The sequence below is a fragment of the Argiope bruennichi genome, chromosome X1 (genome assembly GCF_947563725.1).
Source record: "Argiope bruennichi chromosome X1, qqArgBrue1.1, whole genome shotgun sequence".
Lineage (NCBI taxonomy): Eukaryota > Metazoa > Arthropoda > Arachnida > Araneae > Araneidae > Argiope > Argiope bruennichi.
The window spans coordinates 116,580,547-116,604,167 of NC_079162.1; the positions used below are offsets into that span (position 1 = coordinate 116,580,547).

The 23,621-nt window shown below is 30.0% G+C and overlaps 2 non-coding genes across 2 annotated transcripts; both read left to right on the forward strand.

Annotated features, from left to right (window-relative positions):
* Window positions 1-12,726: 12,726 nt before the first annotated feature.
* Window positions 12,727-12,800, forward strand: Trnan-guu (transfer RNA asparagine (anticodon GUU)). The gene has a single exon. It is a non-coding gene; the product is annotated as a tRNA-Asn (tRNA).
* An 8,362-nt stretch (window positions 12,801-21,162) lies between these two features.
* Trnan-guu (transfer RNA asparagine (anticodon GUU)) lies at window positions 21,163-21,236 on the forward strand. Its single transcript has one exon. It is a non-coding gene; the product is annotated as a tRNA-Asn (tRNA).
* The last annotated feature ends 2,385 nt before the right edge of the window (window positions 21,237-23,621 follow it).

The window sequence follows — 23,621 nt, forward strand, 5'->3', positions numbered from 1 at the left end:
AATTTTTTTAATTTTATAAATTTAATTTAATAATCAATACCTCACATTAAAATTTTTTTAATTTTATAAATTTAATTTAATAATCAATACCTTACATTAAATTTTTTTTAATTTTATAAATTTAATTTAATAATCAATACCTCACATTAAAATTTTTTTAATTTTATAAATTTAATTTAATAATCAATACCTCACGTTAAAATTTTTTTAATTTTATAAATTTAATTTAATAATCAATACCTCACATTAAAATTTTTTTAATTTTTGAAATTTTAGTTTTTTTTTAAATTTTAGTTTTAAAAAATGATTCTGTAAAGAATTCTTCCTCCCATCATTAATTATGCATAGATTATGGTCACCCAAGTAGAAAGGTCAAAAGTTAGACAGGTAGACAAAAACGACAAATTTTCAACAGAACGTAGACTCGGAATTACAAAGAAAGTCGCTAAAAGCTTCACTCTGTCAGTGAATTAAGTAAATAAAAAAATATATTACTTGAAATATAAACCAAATATATGTTACCAAAAAATATATTACCAAGTATATCACCAGATTTAATTAAAGCTGTACAAAGCAGATTTAATTAAATGGAAATTTGAAATTCTCGACAACCCAGGCACATCAATAACAGCATTACAATTGTGCCCAAAGTGACTATAAGATTATAACAAATAGGACGCAGTAGTACCAATAAAACTTGGAAATACTTAAAATAAGTGTTCAAAAGACTTGTCGTCCGCTACGCATTTGGTTTCAGCGCTATTATAAATTTGTTCTCTATTAAATCTATTTTGCATTTTTTATCTGGTGTATCCTTTCCTTTTACATTATTCATTAAACTATTCAAGGGACCCCCTGGCTCTCTTTATATTTCTGACCGCATGTCTTAAAGCAACAATTATTTGCGTTTGTATACCTAGTCTACCATTAAAATTTGTAAGACTTCTCATTACAACTTGTATTTCCACTGTTAATTAATTATTTGAAAGAAAAAAAATAATATTACCAATAACACAAATTATTATTATTCTCCTTATGTTTTCTTGGATAATTTTACTTTTTCATCGTTTTCAATTTTTTTTGAGATTTTATCCAGTTTTACAGCACATCCCCTGCACTCTCGATTGTGATTCTTGGAAGATTCTTACAGAAGTACCTAAATTCTAGTTCAATTACAAATAATAAAATATTACTATCAATTTATTAACATATAGTAAACATTCTAATATTTCAATTATAATTTTTCATTCTAATAATTCAAGCATTCTATTTCTAATATTTCAAAGCAATAAATAAGCATTCTAGTATTTCAAAGCAATAAATAAGCATTCTAATATTTCAAAGCAATAAATAAGCATTCTAATATTTCAAAGCAATAAATAAGCATTCTAATATTTCAAAGCAATAAATAAGCATTCTAATATTTCAAAGCAATGAAAAAGCCTTCTAATCTTCCAAGTATTCTAAAACTGAGATAACTCTTAAGAAAGAATGGTAACCAAGAAACTATTTAGAATCTTTGCATTTAGAAATCCATTGCACATTAGAAATTTCTTACAAACGAATATTTTCAAATCCAAATTTATGAAGCATGTAGTCCCGATATTATGCTGAATAAAATATCGCAATGTTACGAATCAAAATCCTTGAATTTCTTTGGAGGTAAACTCTGACCTTTAATTGCAATTAATACTCTGACCAGTATTATTTTTCGATGCTCACAGATCTGAATCTTATCATGAAACTAGACTGCTATTGAAATATTTTTTCCAAATTATCAATCGCGTTTACATTTTAATTAGTTTTGACATTAGATGTAATATCACGGCAAGAGGGGAAAACATCACGTTTTTAAAATTTTCCATTCCATCATTATATTTCTTTATGTAACATCACTGAACAAAGCACTATAATGTGCTTTGTTCAATAATGTTAAATGTGTAATAATTTACCTATCCATCTTTATAAATATCCTTCCGAATTACTTTTGCAAATAATCATTTAATATATATTATTATTCGTAAATCTGAATCTTAAGTGAAACTAAACTGTTATGAAATATTTTTTTTTCGAATTATCAAACACAAAATCATTGCAAAAATGTTAAATTTTGATAACCTACGACTTTTGATTTTAGGCTAGATCAAGAGATGAAACTATCATTATAAGTTATTTCTTTACATAACATTGTTGTACAAAGTACTATAATGTGCTTTACACAATAATGTTAAATGTGTAATGATTTACGAATCAAACTTCGTATATCTCCTTCTGAACTACTTTTGCAAATAATCCTTTAATATGTATTATTGTTCGTAAAACTGTTATGGAATACATTATTTCCGAATTATCTAGCACAAAAACATTGGAAAAAATGATCAAAAACTTTTTCCTTTATCCTTTTAACTGATAAATAAATCAACTAAATTTTGATTGCCTTTGAATTTTGTTTTTAGGCTAAAGTAAGAGATGAAATTATCATGTTTTTAAATTATTTCTATTATGAAATGTTCAATCATTTCCTGGTAAAGCAAAATTAAAAGGAAACGTAATATATACAAAGGGAGAACTTACTTATTTTACGGAACAGATGGAATGGCAACATTGCGTTATGACAACCGAGAAATGTTTGAAATGCAAGTCAAAAGAATAAAAGAAAAAGTAAATCTTCTTTCAACACTTTCAGTGATTGAACAATCACAAACCAATTGCAATGGAGAATTCGAGCAAAGAATATTTTTAACACCTACAAAGCATCATTTTCGCATTGATGTATCGGATTTTGCTTGTATCTACGAGTACTCTGAAGCAACGAGTATATCATTTTTGAACCCTCGTCATCCCGTTTCATCAGAAAACTATTGCATTTTAGGCCTAAGAAATTTATAATGACTTCACAGTTTAGGTGTAAATGAACAACAAAAAGCAATAGTAGTAAAAGAAATGGAGTGATTCAATTTAAGATTATTAATTATTCTAAAAATGTTAAGCCAACGATTATTATAATTTTTTTCGACTGTTAATTTACAAATAAGTGATAGGTATATTAAAAAATTAAATTTTGAACTAAATTTTTACATTAAATTTAAAGAATTAAAATGCCACAATCGCTTAATAAAGTTTCTGTATCGTAAAGTTTTGCTGTTTGAAGAGAAAAATTCTAACCGATAATTATTTCATTTCATTAATATTTACTAAACTTAATATTTTAATCTCGAATTTTCCAATTCGAAATTGCTTTTAAAAAGATTTAAATGATGCAAATACGGAAAAATGTGCAAGTAGTGCTAATAAAATGTTTTAAAAGTTATTTAGAAGTTTTAACAGATTATTTTTTTCTTTTCAAAAACAAATGGTTAATTCTTTAAACTGAAAATTAGCTGATCTGCTGTAAGCAAAATTATTATTTTAATTACACACTTTTATTCGTGCGCTAAATAAGATATTTTTTTTATTTGAATTATTTTCGATTTTTTTAATTTTGAGATCTATTGTTTCACAAACTCATTACCAGGTAGCTGCACTGATAAGAAATCAAAATCTGATTTAATTAGGGATTAACTTAAAATTAAGTTTTGAAGATATTAAAATGTTGTATTGTTCTACCGAGAACACACAAGTGAACACAAATTTTCAAACACTTTAGGAAGTGAGAGAAAAATCGCTGACAAAATTCTACCCTTTGAATACAAATTTGAAACGAGTTAAATTAAATAAGTTTAATATAATTCATATAAAGTGTTTGGTATAATTTTTATAATATGTTCAGCATATTTTGGTTCCAACCTTGTATTTTGAAGTGGAAATCGAATAGCATTTCATGGAATATCATGCAAGCACGAAAAGTGTTTTACGTGAGAAGATAGTTCTCGTGCTATAGGAGTTCCAGTTCTAACTGTTAAAAACTATTTCTTAGGTGATAGAACTATACACAATACATGTGAATTTTTTTAACATTTTTGATAAATGTTAAAAACGAAGATCAATATGTGTGAATTGTTATTATGACGATAAAATGGTAATTTAAATATATCAGTGACCATTTTATTTGTCGAGTTGGAGTTGCGATTGTCAGAAATTATCTTCTAAAAAAATTGGAAGACTAAATTAAAAACTAAATTAGCTTTTACAAACTTGCGCAAAACCTAAAACTTTTACATAATTGAGAATCCGTTTTTTAACGCTAATATGAATTTTGGATTCTTATTTTGACCTTTATACCATCATAAAGGCTTTAACCTTTATGATTAGGATTTGTTAAAGATCTTTTGCATTAAGCATCCTAGAAATCCTTTCTCGATCATTCTATAATATTTAACGGACTTCTCTTTATAGTATTTCATATAAAGAGCAATTCACTTTGTTGCAAAATTTTATAGACTTATTCTTGGTTTATTGTCCGTAAAAAAAAGATTGAAAAATACCCAGTATATCGAGAAAAAGCAATAAATCAGCCTCTATTAAAATATTTAGTTCGTGGACTGAAACTAAGTAGCAATTCAGGGGAGCAGATTTTCACGATATGTTAAAAATTGTTTTCTGCATTTGAAGACTTATTAAATGAGTTTTTGAGTTACATATTTTATAATTCATTCATCAATAATTCATGTCATCAAATTGGGTTTTCTTGTAAATGTATTTAAATTTTTTAACCGAAAAATGATAAATTTAATTGAAAACATAGCTGAAAAACAATTTTTTTTATGAACTCAACAACGGATTCTTTTATTTTAATAATTTTCTACTCTTTGATGTTAAGGTAAATTTTTTCTTGAACTCACTAACAAGTGATGTCATTGTTGGAGTATCAGAATTTTATAAATATACTAACAGATAATTAATTACATTCGGAGAATGCAAAAATACTGTATTTTCATGTAATTCAAAACTTAAACCCATTAGGAAGTGTGTTGAAAAAGATTAAAAAATTCCACCTTAAAAGACATGAAACGTCAAATAAAATAAATGCGTTTAAAAATGAACTAAATTCACGAGACGAAGATATAATTTTTAAGAGAATATTTTTCGACAAAATTAGTGCAAAAGTTTTGTTGAAATAATTTTAGTAAAAACTAAACATTTGAAGTAAAAATTCAATCTACGCAAAATTAAATTCTTTTTACTGTGAATAATAAGAAAATAACTGGCACAAGATTTTAAACATTTGCAAAAAATAAAAATAAAAAGTGAAAAATGAAAAATAAGCTACGAAGATGTTAAGTTACTGTCATCGACATTCACTAACTGGAAATCTAGAACTTAATCAACTTGAATAAGATTGATGGCTACTCAGTTCTTTCTCGTACTCCAAACTTATGTAGGAATACTGAGGTGCACCTATCACTTTTAAAATCAGGAAATTGCGCCTTTTGTTGTACTTTTGTTATTTTTCAACTTTTGTCTTCATGACATGCTGCTTTCTTTGTTATTTGTTTATACGCGATTGTAGCATGAATTACTGTTTTCTCCGCTTTTTATGTTTTATTTATTTTCCCTAATTGCAATCTTGAAATCGCCCTTTTTTTTTTTGTACGCTGCTTGCGCAGTACTTTTTTACCCGATTGTTTTCTTCTACCATGTCATTTCTCATTAAGTTCGCAGAAAAATTGCCACTCCCTTTTATTAATTTTTCTATCTATATTCCATTTTAGTTTCAGTAAGTATTCGCTCAGAATTCATGGGAATCATTTTAATTTCAGTAATATATAGTTTATCTTCTTTAATTTCAGTAATAATTAATATTTTCTTTTATTTTCTTTCTTAATTTTAGGAAGACTACCAACTGCAAAGACTGTGGGAAAATTTCTGCAGATATTCTTCACCGATCACAGTCCCTAGAATCCAAAAAATCCATCCTTCGCGCACGTACACACACACACACACACACACACACACACACACACACACACACACACACACACACACACACATATATATATATATATATATATATATATATATATATATATATATATATATATATATATATATATATATATATATATATATATATACATATTTTAACTGGCTTGAAATATGTTGCTAGAAAGGGAATGGAAATGGTGGAGGTTGAAATTTTCATTTCGTTACAACTTTCTTAACATTGAAGATATAAAAATAAATCCAACGAGCCAAATTAGCGCCTTATTAAGACGAAGAACTTTTGTGTCTAAGGTTTTTCAATAAGTGCATTAGTTTAGAAATTAGAGATTAAGAAATCGTCATCAAGTCCTAATATTGACTGTTTCTAACATCAACAATTTTTGTAGATAGTAATTTAACTTTAATCAGATAGTAGTAACTAAAATGTAAATATATCTTTCGAGGACATTTGCCAAACAGCTTGCCGAGCAAAAAAAAAAAAAAAAATATTCATATGAAACTTTGTCTTCTGATTCTGGGCCAATCAATAAAATTTTGATTACGTAGTGTATATTTCTAGAAATTTTTGACATTGCTCATTTCTCTGTTTCTTTTCTTTTTTTAGAGTTTCATTTTCTGAAATGATTAGCAAGGAAATTTATTACAAAATTTTCATCGTCATTTTTTTTCTCCTTTATCCGATACTTTTAAAATTATTTTTTTCGAAGTTTGATTTTGTATTATAATAAGCTTGTATTAAATAAGATTTAATTACTTTTGTATTGAATAAGATTACACAACAGAGCTGCAAGCAATAGTGAAGGAGTTTAGAGAAAAAACCATACATTTTGTTCAACTTTTTAATGCCTTCATTCTTTAATGGGCACAAGTGTGTTAAAAGTAATGAAAAGAAATTCTGTCAAGAGAATACATATAATTTTGTATGGGGATGTAAGGGAAAGAAAGTTTGATCTCCTTGGACAACTCCTCCTCTAATTCATTAGGATGCGAACTATGAGGATAAAAGACAGTAGAGGATAACATAACAAGAGTGTTAAAAGAAATGAAAGGAAATTCTATCAAGAGAATACATATAATTTTGTATGGAGATGTAAGGAAAACAAAGTTTGATCTCCTTGGACATTTCCTCCTCTAATTCATAAAGGTGTGAACTATGGGGATAAAAGATGGTAGAGGATAACATAACTGATGACAGTTCTCCAGCGAGGCGTCACAGGCATCGGTTAAAAGGCAAGTAAAATTAAAATTTGAAAATCACTTTTCAGCCTCTAACTTTTAAACAATTTTTAACTATCAAAAACTCATCACAAAAATTGTTCAATAACTGGAAATTTAGCCTGATGTAAATTATTTCTCTACCTTCAATTGCAAAGGAGTTTCAAAGTAGTGAATATACTATAATGAACTGGTCTAAATTAATTAAAGCGCTGAATTATAATATGCCATAATATAAAAACAAATAAATACAGTTCGCTTCACAACAAATCTTTTTGGACAAATATGGAAGCTTTGCATGTGAATAGAAATTAAAAATAATCCGTGATTTGAGGGTTACTTGATGATAAATAAAAATAAATTTGTTTAATATAATTTTTTAATAATTCACAAAGGGATATTTTAATCAGAATTACTTTCTTCATTTTTTGAGCATATTATTGATCAATCTGACAATGAATATAGCTTTGTCAAAGACACAAAATATTTAGATTTCAGTTCCATTATGTGATATGCTCTTACCTATTTTATCGATTTCTTTTCGAATTAAATAATTGCCATAAATTGAATCAGCTCTCTCATTATAAACAAATTCAGCATTTCAGATAGGGAACAAATAAAAAAATCGGACCTGGACTAGTTCTTAAGTTCCGCAGAGTAGATGTAAACAATCACCGCTGTAATACTCAGATACCGACTTCTTTTTTTTAGGATCCATTTCGAGTTTAACTCCACAATTTAATGTATTTTGCAGTATTGTGCAAGCTTCTTTTCAAATTAAATATTTGACATAATTTCAGTAATATTTCTTCTAAAACAAATATCAAGCATACTAGATATACTTACACATAAAATGAATCAAACTTGTATGCACACTAAATCTTTTCAGACTAAAAATAAATAGTACCCACTAAAGTACCAGGACATTTGACTGCTTTCCGATAAAGTACAATAATATAATGGTATCTAGAATCTCAATGATAGACTCGAAATTAATTCTCAAAGGAAACATCAAATCGGAGATGATCAGGGTCATCCGAGCCTTCTAAAACACATATTAAATATACTAGATATATTCACACATAAAAAAAATCAAACCTGTATGCACATTAAATCTCCTCAGAATAAAAGTAAATAGTAGCCACTATAGTACCAAGACATTTGACTGTTCTTTCTATAAAGTACATTAATATCATGATATCTAGAGTCTCAATGATAGATTCGAAGTTCATTTACAACGGAAACATCAAATCAGATTATCAGAGTCACCCGAGCCTTCTAAAACAAATATTAAATATACTAAATATATTTACACATAAAAAAAATCAAACCTGTATGCACACTAAATCTCCTCAGAATAAAAGTAAAGAGTACCCACTATAGTACCAAGACATTTGACTGTTCTTTCTATAAAGTACATTAATATCATGATATCTAGAGTCTCAATGATAGATTCGAAATTAATTTCCAACGGAAACATCAAATCAGATGATCAGGGTCACCCAAGTTTAGAAGAATTTGCGATATTTCAAATCAGTTGGAGACGGAAAGTATCCTGTTTTTGATTCACATAAATCAGGAAAGTCTTAGATTCAGGGTCAAACACTTTCCATTCCTTTTCTGATACGAATACCACGTGACTCAGCGTTGAAGTTTTGCTTTTAGCGTGGGAGCTCTAACAGATCGTGTCAAAGGTTAAGACTGGTCCGCCTTAAGTCAGCGGTTTATGGTCGTTGCCAACGTCACGGCTGTTTATGGACGATGAAATGTTTGTAGACAACGAGCATTAAAATACTACTGTTCTGTCGTTTCATATGTCAGATTACATAAAACGTGCGAATAAAACCAGGTTGAACAAATTGACGGCTTAATTGAAATGTAAATCAAGATACTTGCAGTTTAAACACAGAACAGGACTTGGATTGCAAAAGTGTTTTTCTTGGCAAAAAGCATTTAACTGTTTCACAATGGCGTAGCCACCCAATTAATAATACAAATGAATAGTTAATATTGTAGCAATCATATTTATTCATAAGTTCTGTGGAAATTCGTTAATTCGAACGTTTCTAATGAATTCGAACGTCGGTAATTCATTCATTGAATTGAATTATTTTTGTTAGTTAAGTCCAAACTTTAAATCTTTAGTAATTGTAAGCGAACAACTCTAAGACCATTAAATCATTCGATGATTTACTTGCTATAAACGATACATTCAACAAAAAAAATTTTATTTTCGTAAAATGAACCGGTTTAATATGAATCGCGCTGCTTATTTTGAAGATTAGTTGTACACTTTTTGTTTTCAACTTGTTATATGGTTTAGTTTAATTACATTAACATCTTGTTTTAAAGCAACACTAGGGCCTTTTTAGGACGGGACTCGTAATTTTGAATTTCTAACAAATGACGAGAACGACGCTTGAGCTGCCACCCTCCATCCACACTTTCACACCACACCAGTGGGAGGATGTTTGGCCCTAGAGTATTTAGCGTGCACTAGTCCCGCTTGCACGACGGGTCTTCAATGGAATCGGATATCGAGCCTGAAATCCATCGTATCCGAGACCTTACCACCAGGCCACTGCGGCTCATCTTGCTATATGGACCGTGGTGGTCAATATTTAAGTCTTGGCTTCAGAGCCGAATTCTACTACAGAACCGCCGCATTACCGCATTTGGCACATGCTAACTTCATTGGATCGAATATCCTCCCGCTAGAGTGGTTTGAAAGTATGGAGAGAGGCGCGCTATTTCATTCAGGTGTCCACCTCGTCATACACCGCAGCTTAAATTTCGAAGGTGCCTAAAGTAGGCATAGTGTTGCTTCAAAACGGGGCTCTAAAATAAATAAATTCAATTCAAGGTATTATATACTGCTTGTTTATTAAAGATGTTTAATTATTTATTAGTTATTATCTTTTGAAAGCATTCATTTTTAATATTAATTATCGACACTCTGGTTATTAAAATTACTCTCTGTTCATTTATAAATTAAATATTGCATATAAAATCTTTTAATTATTGGAAATAAACTTTTACTGCCATTCTTAATTTAAAAATTCTCGTTATTCTCTTCCTATGCTCTTTTTAAGACTTAAATTTTCTTAATTAGAATTTCGGATAAAATAATTTTTTATTATTTCTCGGCAACTTCGAATCAGTCGATTTCTGCTGTCATATTTTTTTAAAAATATAGACCTTCACTTCTTTTAATAAAACCACTGTCATTATTCCTCGTTTAGTTTTTTTCCTTATTTAGCTTTTTTAGCCGCATATTTAGCTTTTCGATGTATTGCAGAATATGAATGCTATAAAAATTTATTTCTCAAAATGAAATTTTGTTCAGGATACAAGAATGTGCAATGAGTACTATGTTGTGCAAACGAGTACGATGTTGTACAAAATTCCATGTTGTACAAGTTTTTTTTTTTTTTTTTTTTTTTTTTTTTAATGTTTGAGAACAATAATTCAACTCAGAAGTGAGACTAAAAACTGAAATCTAAGGATTGGCAGGAGAGAAGGAGTAATTCCATTAAGGGAAAAACTACATATCAATATTTTAAAAACCTTTCTGTCAACCGAATTGAGGGTGATTTTATCTTACCCAAGTATATACTGGACATGTATTTTCTGTACATCAAAGCAATTTCTTTGAGAAAAATTCAACTTGTCAGAATGGCACCAAAGAAGGCGCTATAAATCACGTGATCAAAGCCTGTGCATTATGACGGGAGAAAACAGACTCGGAAGGTCAAGAAACTGGATGTTCCTTGACGTCGAAAAACTTGTAAAAATTCCAATCATTAAATCTCCTATAAAGGACATTTTGTCAATGCTCTTGTCTTTAGTTCGCTCCTAACGTAAAAAGACGAATATTCGTTCTCTCTAGAGGATTCTTTGTTTTTTGCAAGTATTTAATAACATCAAGTGTCGTTTGTTCCTTTGTACTAGGTGGGGTTGCACTTCGGCTGCCCCATCAAGTTTCCCGCATGGCCTCTGACTAGATAGGGGCATTGCTTGTATGTCTGAGGACAGTATTTCTTAAAAAGTGAGCAAAAGCTCCTCAAGTGCTATTAAAAAAGTCTTTTCAATACAATTGAAAATGTACTGGCCTTTCATTGAACCACGACTTTCAGTGAAATAAATTTCAAGGAACCTAAATAGTGTAAGCTCAAAAAGGACAATATCAAGAACAACAACAATAAAAGAATCAAAATTGGATTGCCAAAATGATATTTAAAACAAAAACTGCATGACATTCGAAACATTATGGCAATGTATTTCAGTTTGCATTTTATGATGGAGAAATAGGACGATGGTAAAAATGGAGTTAAAATCTTTTTTTTAAAAAAAAGCATTTGAGAAACATATAAATAGTCACTTTTGAAATTAAAGGACACTAATACTCCATGAAAACTGTCTGCATCCATAAAATAGTGATTGAAATACATCATTGATAGCTCATTATTGGAAACTAGTTGTCATTGTTGACTAGAAGACAACAGCTACTGGTAAAGCCGTTGTTTAGTTTCAATAAAAGATCTCATATTTCTTCCGAAAAGTTAAAAAGGAAATCTGACCATTTACAAAAAAATAAATAAATAAAACCACTGGAATGTATTTAGTATCCGAATCCAGCAGAAATCCTGACAATTTCTTATATGAAAATTAATATCATCGTAATTCAACTTACTTTATCTGTTGCATCAATGCATATATGATCTTCTATTTTATTTTCAAATAAAGAGAAACCCTTGCTGTTGTTGTTGTTGTTGCACATCTCCCAAAACAGCAGAGCTATATCAAGTCTATGAAATTTGTGCACTCAGAAGTCCAATACTAACAAGGGATTGTCAATAAGATCGTGCCTGGAGAGACCCAGACAAATCAGATCAGGTGAAGCCTCTTCCGTAAAACACTTGGGACATACTTCAAAGCGCTTAAAACCCTCAGAATATTTCATAGCTCTAAGGCGCCCACTGAGAAAGCGATTAAAAGAAAAAGCAGCAAACCTCAAAACCTCAACCTCAAAAATATTTTGGTAGTGATACATTTAGGTTAAGTGCCTATCCGAAAGCCCATCTTCTTATTACAGTACACTCCCGATTATCCACGGAATTGGGTGGCGCGGCCGCCGCGGATAACAAAAATCGCGGATAATCCGAAAAAAGCTAAAAACGAGTACAGCAAAAGAGAAAACAGTCATTCCAACTTTGAAAAATCGTTTTATGTACAATAAAACGTAAAATAAACAGCAGGAAATGTTTAACTAACGCTTAATATTTTAGTATATCACTCAAAACTAACCTAAAGTGCATTTTGTTAATGAAAACAGAAAAGTGCTTTGTACTTACGAGAGGCATCAAGGATACACAGAAAAATTAATACATATGTACTGTTTTAATACTGTAATGTATTATGTAATTACAAAAGCATAACTGTAAAACGTCACCTTTTTGAAGAAATCAGTCAAAAAAAAACTTTGTGCGGCAGGCGCGGATAATCAGGAGTCTACTGTACTAGTATTCTTTGTAAACACTTTATGAGTGAACAGAAGATTCCTGATTTTGCTGTCGTTCCCAACATTTACTTATTTGCATTTTATCAATTGAAACCGAAAGCGTTCGAGCCTCCGTGGCGCAATCGGCTAGCGCGTTCGGCTGTTAACCGAAAGGTTGGTGGTTCGAGCCCACCCGGGGGCGACTCGTTTTTAATAAGCACCTATTCGAAATCCCATCTTTTTATTCCCGGGTAGCACAGCCTGTAGCGCAATATTGCGAATATTAATTTACAATATTGCGAATATTGTTTTAGATCATAAAATATTGTACAACATACGTGTGCTATTAGGCTTACTAGTATACTTTGAAAACACGTTAGACGTAGAACAAAGGTTCCTTAATTTGCTTTTTTTTTATTCTCAAATATTTACATGTCTGCATTTCATCATTTGAAACAGAATGCGTTCGAACCTCAGTTAATAGTAGATTTACTAAGGGAAGCATGTTTCTTTATTGAACGATTGAAAATTCTGTTCTTCCTTATGTGTGAAGGCGCCTGATAAGAGAGCAAATTATTAGCAACACTTTGTTAGTAGTTTATTTCATCTGATTAAAAATATAAAAATCTTAAAAATGAAAAACACGCTGTCAAAAACACACATTTCAACAAAATGTTTCAAATAAAATCAAAAGAAAAACACAATAAATAAAAGCGTGGCAACATATATCTTCTCATGAAACAACAATCATTATGAAAATAAACTTCCATTTCACGCGACATTAATGTTGAAGAACATAAGGATTCTTTGAAACAAATGTTTCATGTCAGAATCAGAGTTTATAATTTGATTGATCTTTTGTTAAAAACGACAAACTTTTGAAATAACTTGAATAAATAGCAGTAATCGTTGTCAAGAAGTTTTAAAAGAAAAACGTATCGCGTCGTTTTAATTCGATATTTGTATTCAAAAGACGTTAACAAGCTTTACATATTGAAATCATTTTATACAACAAATTTTCAAGTCACTTAGCAATCGCATTTCTAACGGCACTATATTGGATTTTCAGTAAAGCATTTTACTTAATAAAGTCGTTTTCTACATAAAATAATTCTCTATCGAAACGGTTGCTATTTCTTTATTAATGGTTTCAATTTGTGTCGAAACTGTTGCATCGATTTCAAAATATGAAAAGTGCTTACGAACAAAAAAAAAAAACTTCTTTTATGTTGTACTCGAAGATCAAATTTAGTTAAAAGCTCTTTTGTCATTTTCAAATGTGTAAAAAAAAAAAAAAAAAAAAAAAAAAAAAATCGAATGTTCGCGTCGAATCACAAGTTAAAATTTTCAAATTATCAAGATATATGTACAGATAGGTTGTACTAAAAATTGTTCAACTCCAGGACTATGAATCGGATGTTTTCAATGTTTTGTTTTAATTTTCATTGATTTTATTAAAAGTTCTATTTATTACACAATACTTTGATAAACAGTAGCCCAGTTAATATGTACTGAAATGATACAGAAAGATTTATTATAATTTGCTATTAAAATAATTATTCTATTTAAACGCTTATCGTGCTGATTTACTAACAGAAACTCTTCCCAGATTCAACTTTTCAAATTGTAATTTTATATAAATATTTATACAGATAATTCTTCAGAAGACCTGAAAATAAACAACCTTGCTTCTGGGAGACAGAAATGGTCGAAACTGGTCTGTTAGAGAGTTCTGGAAGATTAATGAAAATGAATTCGCTACGTAAAGATAAGAAACATGTCTTGGAGCACCTTTTTTCTTTATTGTGTTTTTCTGGCTTGTTTCAAAACCAAACAATGCAAAATAATTTATTCATTTGTTCCAGTCTTAAATTTGTATATGTCTTGAATATTTTCCTCCTACTGATAACTATCATCAGTATTATTTCACTAATGTATCTTGGACGAGAAATATCCTCAGCCAAATGTAGCATAGCTTTACTAGTAACATCAATGGGATTCAGGCTCATGATTTATTTCCGTGCAGAAAAACTAAAGCAACTACATGCTCGAGTTGCTAACATGTTTGATACTTGTAATTACTCTGAATATCGTCTTTATAAGTTCATTTACATTGGATCTTATATTTCATTTCTTATACACATTTTTCTTACTATTTTTGCAGCAATAATTTTTGATTCTTTCCCAGTGCACACATTAAATAGTTATTTTTTGCCATATCCTTATTTCAAGTTATTTACAGAAATAATTTTTGCAGTTTTATCAAATATGTTCATGATGTTTCCTGTCACCATATTTGCAATGTATTACGCAGTAATATGTCTTCATTTATACTATAGGATGATACATTTTGCCAAAAGTTTTGAGAACACATCCCGATTAAATTTCAATTCTAGGTGGAAAATTTATTTGGATTTAAGAAAATCTGTCCAAGAAACTGATTCCGATCTATGCCTTCTGATGTTTTTGTCATCCTTGTATTTTGCATGCAACACATATTTCGGCGTATCCCTACTGATTCATTATGCAGCATATATTCACTTTGTTAATATATTACCAATTGTGTCAGCATGCCTTTTATTTAGTGTGGGATCTTTTTCTTTTATCCTTATGGCAGGCACTGGCTCACTCATTAATGAAGCTTCATCAGGCATTTGTGACAAAGTGAACGATGTTATTAACTCGGAGCAAAATCCAACTCCTATTCAGCAACGACTTTTATATGCCACGGAAAAAGAAATGACCATGACTGTGTGGAAGATGACGTCAATCAAAAGAGGTTTCATTTTTGCAACTGAAGGAACGATCTTAACTTATTCCATTTTACTCGACAATCTTACTTCCATCGAGCATTGTTCCTGCTAGTTTTCTTGTTATAAAAATATTGGCAATTCCATTTACTTGAATCTCAACCAATTCCGCTGCTTTTATATTGAATGCCCTACCAAGTTATTATTTTTCGATTTTAATCACAGTAAAATATTTAAGAATGGTTTCATCTGAGAGTTATACTGTGGAATTACTATTTTGAAACATGTACTGTGGAGCTGTTACCTGGGACTAACATATGCTATGGGAAGTGTTTCGTCAAAATTTAGACTGGACGGAGAAAAAAAAAAAAAAAAAAAAACGTTGAGAAGTAGGCCACCTAATTTGCAATTTTTCTTTCTTTTTTCTTTAACAAATATAACAATCAAACGAACTCTTAATATGCGCTTTCAATTTATCAAAGCATTACACGAAAGCTACAGATCTTTTTACTCATGAAGTGTAAATATCTTTAAGAAAGAGGATAAAAGACAAGAAAAGAGATTGAAAGCGAGTGCACATAATCTGCATTGGAAGTAAAAGGAAAAAAAGTAGTTATTTTCAAGTTATTTGGCATTACGTGTTGTTTCTTATATGTGCACATTGTTATGAACTTCCATAAAAATAATCTGTCTAAAATATATATATATATCTGTTGGCATTGTATAATTCCTCTTAATTGATTGCAGAGATTTACGATTGTGTTATTTCGTTTTATTATAATTACTAAAAGTACCCGTATAGCGTTTCCCGTGATATGATGAATATTTGCAAAATGGAAACCAGAAAAGATAAAATAAAGCTATCAAAACGAAATTTAAAAAATTGTGGTTTTGATATGCTTTTCTTTCATGATAATGGTGACGATAAGGGAATTATAGAAGATAAAAATCCAATGTTACAAGTGATGCAACATTAACTACGTATTTAACTGAACTAGGTATTTAAAACACTAAGAAAAATCAATGAACCAGTTCCCATTCTATCCATTAGTCCGATTTTAATTTTTTTTTTTTCCGTATCAAACCTTATTACTTCTACTAGTATGTCATCAACGATAGCTTGTCTTCGTCCTGCCTCTATTTTTGAGAGAAATATGAACAACACTGCTTCATTGTCTATTGTATGAGGAGAAAACCTGCAACAAAGTTCGCAGCCCCAACCACTGGACCGATTTCGAAATTTTTAATTTTGTATGAAAGCTCATGACCTTTAGAATTATTTTAATGGTTAATCTTCTCTTCTCCCCAAAATTCTCCATTTTCGAGTGAAATCGAAAGAAATCTACTCCTCTGAATAATGTCTGAGTAAAAACCGCGACAGAGTTCACCAGCCCCAACCACTCGGCCGAACATTTTGATTTTGCATGAAATTCAAGCCATCTAATCTTCCATTCTTCATCACTCTCCATTTTCCAGAGAAATCGAAAACTTGATTTTACTGAGCAGTCTTGACGTAACAACCTCGATTGATTCCCTAGATTCAGCCATTATATAAATTTAGAAAATTTGTTTTATCTCAAAGCATAGATACATATATCACCGTCTGCAATTTTCTCACCAATTCGAGAGTTATTACAAAATAAATCATTAAAAGAACCATTAACCTCAACTGGAGCAGTTTCGCCTATTTTATCACTAATTAATTTCGCCACTTTTAAGTATACTAATTAAACAGAAGGCTTTACCTTATTTCTGAAGTATAATTTAAAATAATATGGTATGGTTAAAATAATATAGTATCCTTTTTTTTTTGATAAAATGTAGTTCTTTAAAGCTCATTAACATGATTAAATTAATCCTATTAATACTCACCGTTTTCGACGACCCTATTAATGTTGTTAAGATTGTGTCAACAAATTTTGATGAAATACGTTTTATCAAAATAAAACAAAGTACTATTTTAAATTGTGAATACGTAGTAATGAAAGAGATTTCTGATCAGGTAGCTATGCTTACAAAGTGACCAAATGAATTCGCGATGAAAATTTTCTATGTCAACCCAATCATTGAGTTGGACCCTCGGTCTTTGATTTCGCCATATCTCTTAAAAAAGGAAACGGGGAAGGTAGATACAAACTCCTAGATATAAACACTAACAATGTATCGAAGATACTTTAATTTGAAATAATAATCACTGAAAACGGTGTGATGGCTGAGGTTGAAGGACTCTGTTGTGTTTTTTTCCTTCATAGACACTGTACATTGAAATAATGCTTTTGAGATTTCTCCCATAAAACTGTGTTCTTGGAGCATAAGCGACTCATAATAACGTATCTAGGTGTCATTAACGTTCATATGAAACTCTTTGATTTTGCAATTATTTTTAATACATAAATATTGGTCGGGAAGCTAATAGACGAAGATCTATAGTAATTCCAATATATTTCATTTACAATAATATTCAGCTTGAAAATGAAACAGGAACTTGAATCTTTCGAAGATATAAGAAGTTCATTTTGACTGAATAGATTTTAAATATTTTACTAAAATTTAGTAGCTAAAATGTTCTAGTGTCCACTTTACAACTTCCATAGCGAAAAGAAATAAACTGTAGAATGAACTTACAATGCGTGCTCTTAATTTCTAGCGGCTCATCAGTTATGCGATTCTTCATAAAATGTGATGAATTAATACGGAAGAAATAATTTAAGATTTTAATCAAAAGGCTGTCAATACTTTAGTTAATCTCTAAGTCAAAATATCTTTCCAGTATTGGAAATTGTATTTAAATAAAACTCGTATGAGCGATTTTATATATTAAACTCCCTTTAGTATTAGTCTATAAATTCAAGAATCACTCGCATGAAAGCTTTTTAAAAGAAATTGCTTAATCGAAAGTAAAAGACATTATATATGTTTCCCCTTTTATATTTCGTTACACTTCTTTTAGATCAGTCAGGTCATTTTTTCATTTAAACCAATGTGTTACGGCGCATAACTTGTATAAATAATATGAATAAATAAAGTAGGGTCTTATATTTAGTTCCAAATTCTAATTACCTTAGTGGGGGGGGGGTATATAAGGTGATCACGAATGTATACCATGGTTATATCTGAAGAGTATTTTATTCTTCATGGTATCTATTGAAGCTGATGCAATAATCCTAACTATCCTTTCCTCAAATTTAATGGAGGCTGGCTTCTGTGGAAACCCTTGAATTGTTACGGATTCAGTTTTCAACGGTATCTTTCTAGTTCCTGTCAGGTGAATTGTTGATCTATAATTGATTTTAAAAGTCCTAGGGATATGGATGAGGCATCGATTTCTCATCGAAATTTTGCAGCCATGATACAAGGTTTTCCTGGCCACATGCAGTCTAAAGTTGCCCTAGAACAACACTATTCCTTCAAGAACTTGCTTTTATGTCTGTTCTGGTAGAACCATGACAGCTTCAATAATTTTGTACGCTATAGATGATAAAACTGCTTCAACGACTCGAACCAATTAGCAATGTAAAAAGCCCTTCCTTTAAAATTCCCAGTATGTGAAGAATGTAAATTGTAAAAGGTCAACAGCTTTTATTTCGGTAATAATAAGAAAGTTTATTCTTCATTTAAGCACTCGTTGTTTCATGGGTTGTTTTTGGTACTGAAGAAGACTGAAATCTTCTGAGAACAGAGATCACTTTAGAAGAGTATGTGAACTGTGATCAGCAAAGATCACTTTCGAAAAGTATGTGAATTATGATACCGATATCGTGACATCGGAAATATTCATTTGATGAATTAATAGACGACAAACAAGCTAAAGATCATTTTACACGCTGTTAAAGGAGAATGTGAAGAAGTTATTATATCTCTCTTTAAAGAAGCAATTCACTCTAATGAAAAACTTCGAACTTGCTTTGTTACTTGAAAAGATCAAGGAACTTAATTCGGCTCATTATACTGAATTTGATATTCACAGATTACTTGTACATCAAACAACACTTAAAGATCATTATTAATTAGACCTTTACCTGTAAGAACAAAAACCTATAAAATGAGAAATATATAATTTGCGCTGAAGACATGCAATAAAAGAACCTGTTCCACTTTTAGCATAAATTTTTAATTTAAAAATGATTTTCAATACCATGCAGTGTTATATTAGTAATATCTTTTATTAAAATAAACTAAAATTTAGTTCTTTTTTTATTCAATTTAAAATTACTAATTTATTAGTTAAATTTATTATCTTAAAATAATTATTTATTAATTTAATATCTTTCATTTATACGCAGTACGTATCTTTACATTTATATTGTCGTTTTATGCCAGTCGTTTGAGAAACGTATAAATGTTGCTTTACTACATATTAAACCATTTGATATTAACTCCTAAATTTGGACATTGTAGACCTTCAGATAGACGATTAAAATTCGATTCTGTTCTCTGCTGAAAAATTAGCACTTAGTGACAATAGTTCGGTGATTCATTTTTAGAGTTATGAGTCCAGGCTTTGATGAATTTACGCTGCTTGAAGCTTCAACAGCGTAAGAATAAACAATAAACAAAGCATGGAATCAAAATTCCTCAAATAACAAATGAATGAGACAAAAACGTCAATATCAGATCTGTGTATTTGTAGATATTGCGTGGGGCTGAAAAGCAAGCTTTGCAGCAACATTTGGCTGTATTTTAGGACCCACTGCCGATAATGGTCCTTAACAACCACAACTCTCCATAGGTAGGTGGCTTTTTCAAGTCGGTGATAGTCGTTGGTTGTTCGGGCCAATATAATACAGAATTAAAAATTTACTCAACATTTTTTTGTTATCAAAAAGAGGGATAAGCCTGTTGGTCATTACACATCTTCCCAAATAGCGAAATCAGACTGGATGCAGCTACCCTCGTTTTGATCTCTACATTGATTATTAGTCGATACTTAAATTTCAAAACAGCAACCGACAAAAATTTAGCTTCGTGCAAATAAAAAGCTGTAAATGGAGTTAAAATAATGTGAGCTTTAGTATCCAATCCTCTTTTACTAGCAACCCAAACTTGATCAATTCTAGACTAAATTTTGTTTTAATAATTTGTCAGATCTCAATTAGATTATCTTGTTTTTCAAAAGTAAGCTGACATTTAATAGATTTTTAGGTCCACGCAAAGTTGTATACGTTCAGAATGATAATATCGATGTCGGAATCCAATTTATTTCCTGATCCAGTTCTATCAAACTGCTGAAATCAACAGGTTTTCACCCTCCGAGTAAAGGGATAAAAATCCTTAATGTTTGCAACATTCTTTTAACAATACCTAAATTTCCCTATTCTAAATAGTCACGTCGCTCTCTTTTGCTCTTCTGCTTTTGTGTCGCGATGTAGACTGACGTATTCCTTACCTCCTATTTTTTGTACTTAGTTTATGCCTCTCCTGCTGAAATAAATCATTTATGTCTCCCTTGGTGAAATAAATCAAAGCTCTAAAATTTCAAAAGTTTTTTTTTTCTATTCCGTCATGCAACTTCTGGAATATGTTTATATATATACATTGCTGCTTTTTTGTAAAAAAAAAATGCAAAACTCCCCAGAGTGCTGCGTCTCTCTTCTAATGGAATGGAGCGAATGGACGAAACAGTTCTATCTACAGTATAATCTTACATTTCAAAACCGCAGTCGTGAAAACTTTTCTTCTCTATAAAAGGACTTGTGCCAAAATGGTCTCGGGCGTCAGACCTCGAAGAATTTTCAAAAACAATACTCGACCTGCTTTATCTGTTAAACATGAATTTTGTAATCTTTGTTTTCATCTCCCGAAACCGCAGACCGAGCCTCCGTGGCGCAATCGGCTAGCGCGTTCGGCTGTTAACCGAAAGGTTGGTGGTTCGAGCCCACCCGAGGGCGGCCTCATTTTAATTTCTACCACTCCTTCATTTCAAGAGTGTTGCTCTCTTGTTTTGAAAGTTTGATAATTCTTAAATTTCTGCTTTAAAAGAATAAAAAATAAAGCTTCTTATTTCTAGATCTATTGCAACTTCTGTTCATGATTATTGCTCTGCAACTTTGAAAGTTAGATGGATTTTACATGTTACTCATTTAAAATTCAGTTAAAATTATTGAAAATAAATACTATACCAAGCAAAAACAGAACAAAAGTGTGCAATAAATAAGCAGCAATTTTCTTAACTTTGCTGCTTCCATACGAAATCTTTAACGCCGAAGATTTCTATCCAGATTTAAAAGATAAATTATCAGATAATTATTTGTTTTACAAATCACTCTATGAATGGTCTTTTGTCAACTGTCCTTGCGAATGAATTTATTTAGATAACAATCATTGTTCTGTCTAGCTTGAACTCTTACTATTTGTTACAAGTGAAAACGTAATGCGGAGAAGAAAGAAAAGAAGAAAGAGTGTAAACAATGACTCTTCTGTAGACAATAAATAAGATAAAAAAGCTGCCTATATAGATAATTTTTTTCATATTTTTATTTAACTTCAGTTGCCTCATGCTTGTAAAAATGGAATCTTGTAACCGATTTATCACTCACTTCCATATGTACTGAAATTTTGCAAGCTTGTGTATTCTCGATGACAGTATAATAGTTTAATATTTTCAGAACTGAATTATCAATTGATCAATTAATATAAGGAATTTATGTTTCCATACAAATGGCACTACTTGGTTATGAATTTGAGAAAAATGGTTTTACGATGCTATACTATTTATAATAAAGAATTATAACTAAGACTAAAGAGTTGAAAATAATTAGATGACTAAGTTAAAAAGTCAATTTTTTGCGAAATTTCAATTTTTTTAAATTTAATATTCTTTAATTCTATAATTTATTTATAAAATCGTTAGAATTTTGTTTCTGAGACCATTTTTGAGGAAGTTACGCTGATTTTTACATTTGCATTTACATACATTTTAATGCTATTTTACATGTTTTAATGCTACTTTCTAGAATTCTGATCTTTGATGGAATTAATTTTCTTACGGAAAACATCGTAAATTAAAATCTAACACATAATTATTGTTCAAATTTGATTTACAGTAGACTCCCGATTATCCGCGGGTGGGTTATCCGCGCCTGCCGCACTAAGTTTTTTTTTTTTTTTTTTTTTGCTTCCAAGGAAAGAGATAATGCTTCCAAAGCAAGAAGCAAACACAAATGACTGATTTCTTCAAAAAGGTGTAGTTTTACAGTTATGCTTTTGTAATTACATAATACATTACAGTATTAAAACAGTACATATGTATTAATTTTTCTGTGCATCTTTGACACCTCTCGTAAGCGCAAAGCACTTTTCTGTTTTCATTAACAAAATGCATTTTAGGTTAGTTTTGAGTGATATACTAAAATATTAAGCGTTAGTTAAACATTTCCTGCTGTTTATTTCACGTTTTATTGTACATAAAATGATTTTTCAAAGTTGGAATGACTGTTTTCTCTTTTGCTATACCCGTTTTAAAGCTTTTTTCGGATTATCCGCGATTTTTGTTATCCGCGGCGGCCGCGCCACCCAATTCCACGGATAATCGGGAGTGTACTGTAATAATTTCTCAATATGTTACACAGTTCCTGATTAAGAGAATGGATAATCTATTCATTCAGAAATATTTTATATTTGTTTTAGTGCTTCTTAATATGAAAAAAAAAATTTTTTAAAAATGAACATTTCGTGTTATTTGTTAGTCGAACTTCAATATTTAAAGAATGGACAGAAATACTATTTATTGTTTTAGTTCAGAAACTAGATAATATATTTCTTAAGCTATCTGCAAAATTTTAAGCAAATCATTCGATAAACTTCTTAGATTTTTGCTTTATACCTTTTTTTTAGCCAGAAAAAGGTCCTTTTTCCAGTTTTTTTTTTTTTTTTTTTTTAATTTTGCCACTTAACAGGTATAATTTGGTTTCATAGATGTTTTTTTAAATTTTTTAATGCAAATTTTCAAAAATATGACTATTTTTGAACGTTTATCAAAAAACATCCAGAACATAGTCGCATACATACCTTAAATTAAAAAATATTAAGGCCTTTTAATACACTTGTAAAAGTGTCTTTAAGTTATTTCTACTTATTTGTTTTAAATTCGCCGCTATTATTGAATTATTATTTTTTGTTAAATTTATTGTTTTCAAACTCTGGTTTTAAATTTTTAATTTCTCTGAATAAAACAATTATTTCAAAAAAAGTTAATTTTCATTTAAAAAAAAAAACCTTCTAGATTTTTAAAAACGAGGCAAAAAAATCCTTATTTGACGCATAAACTCGGAGAT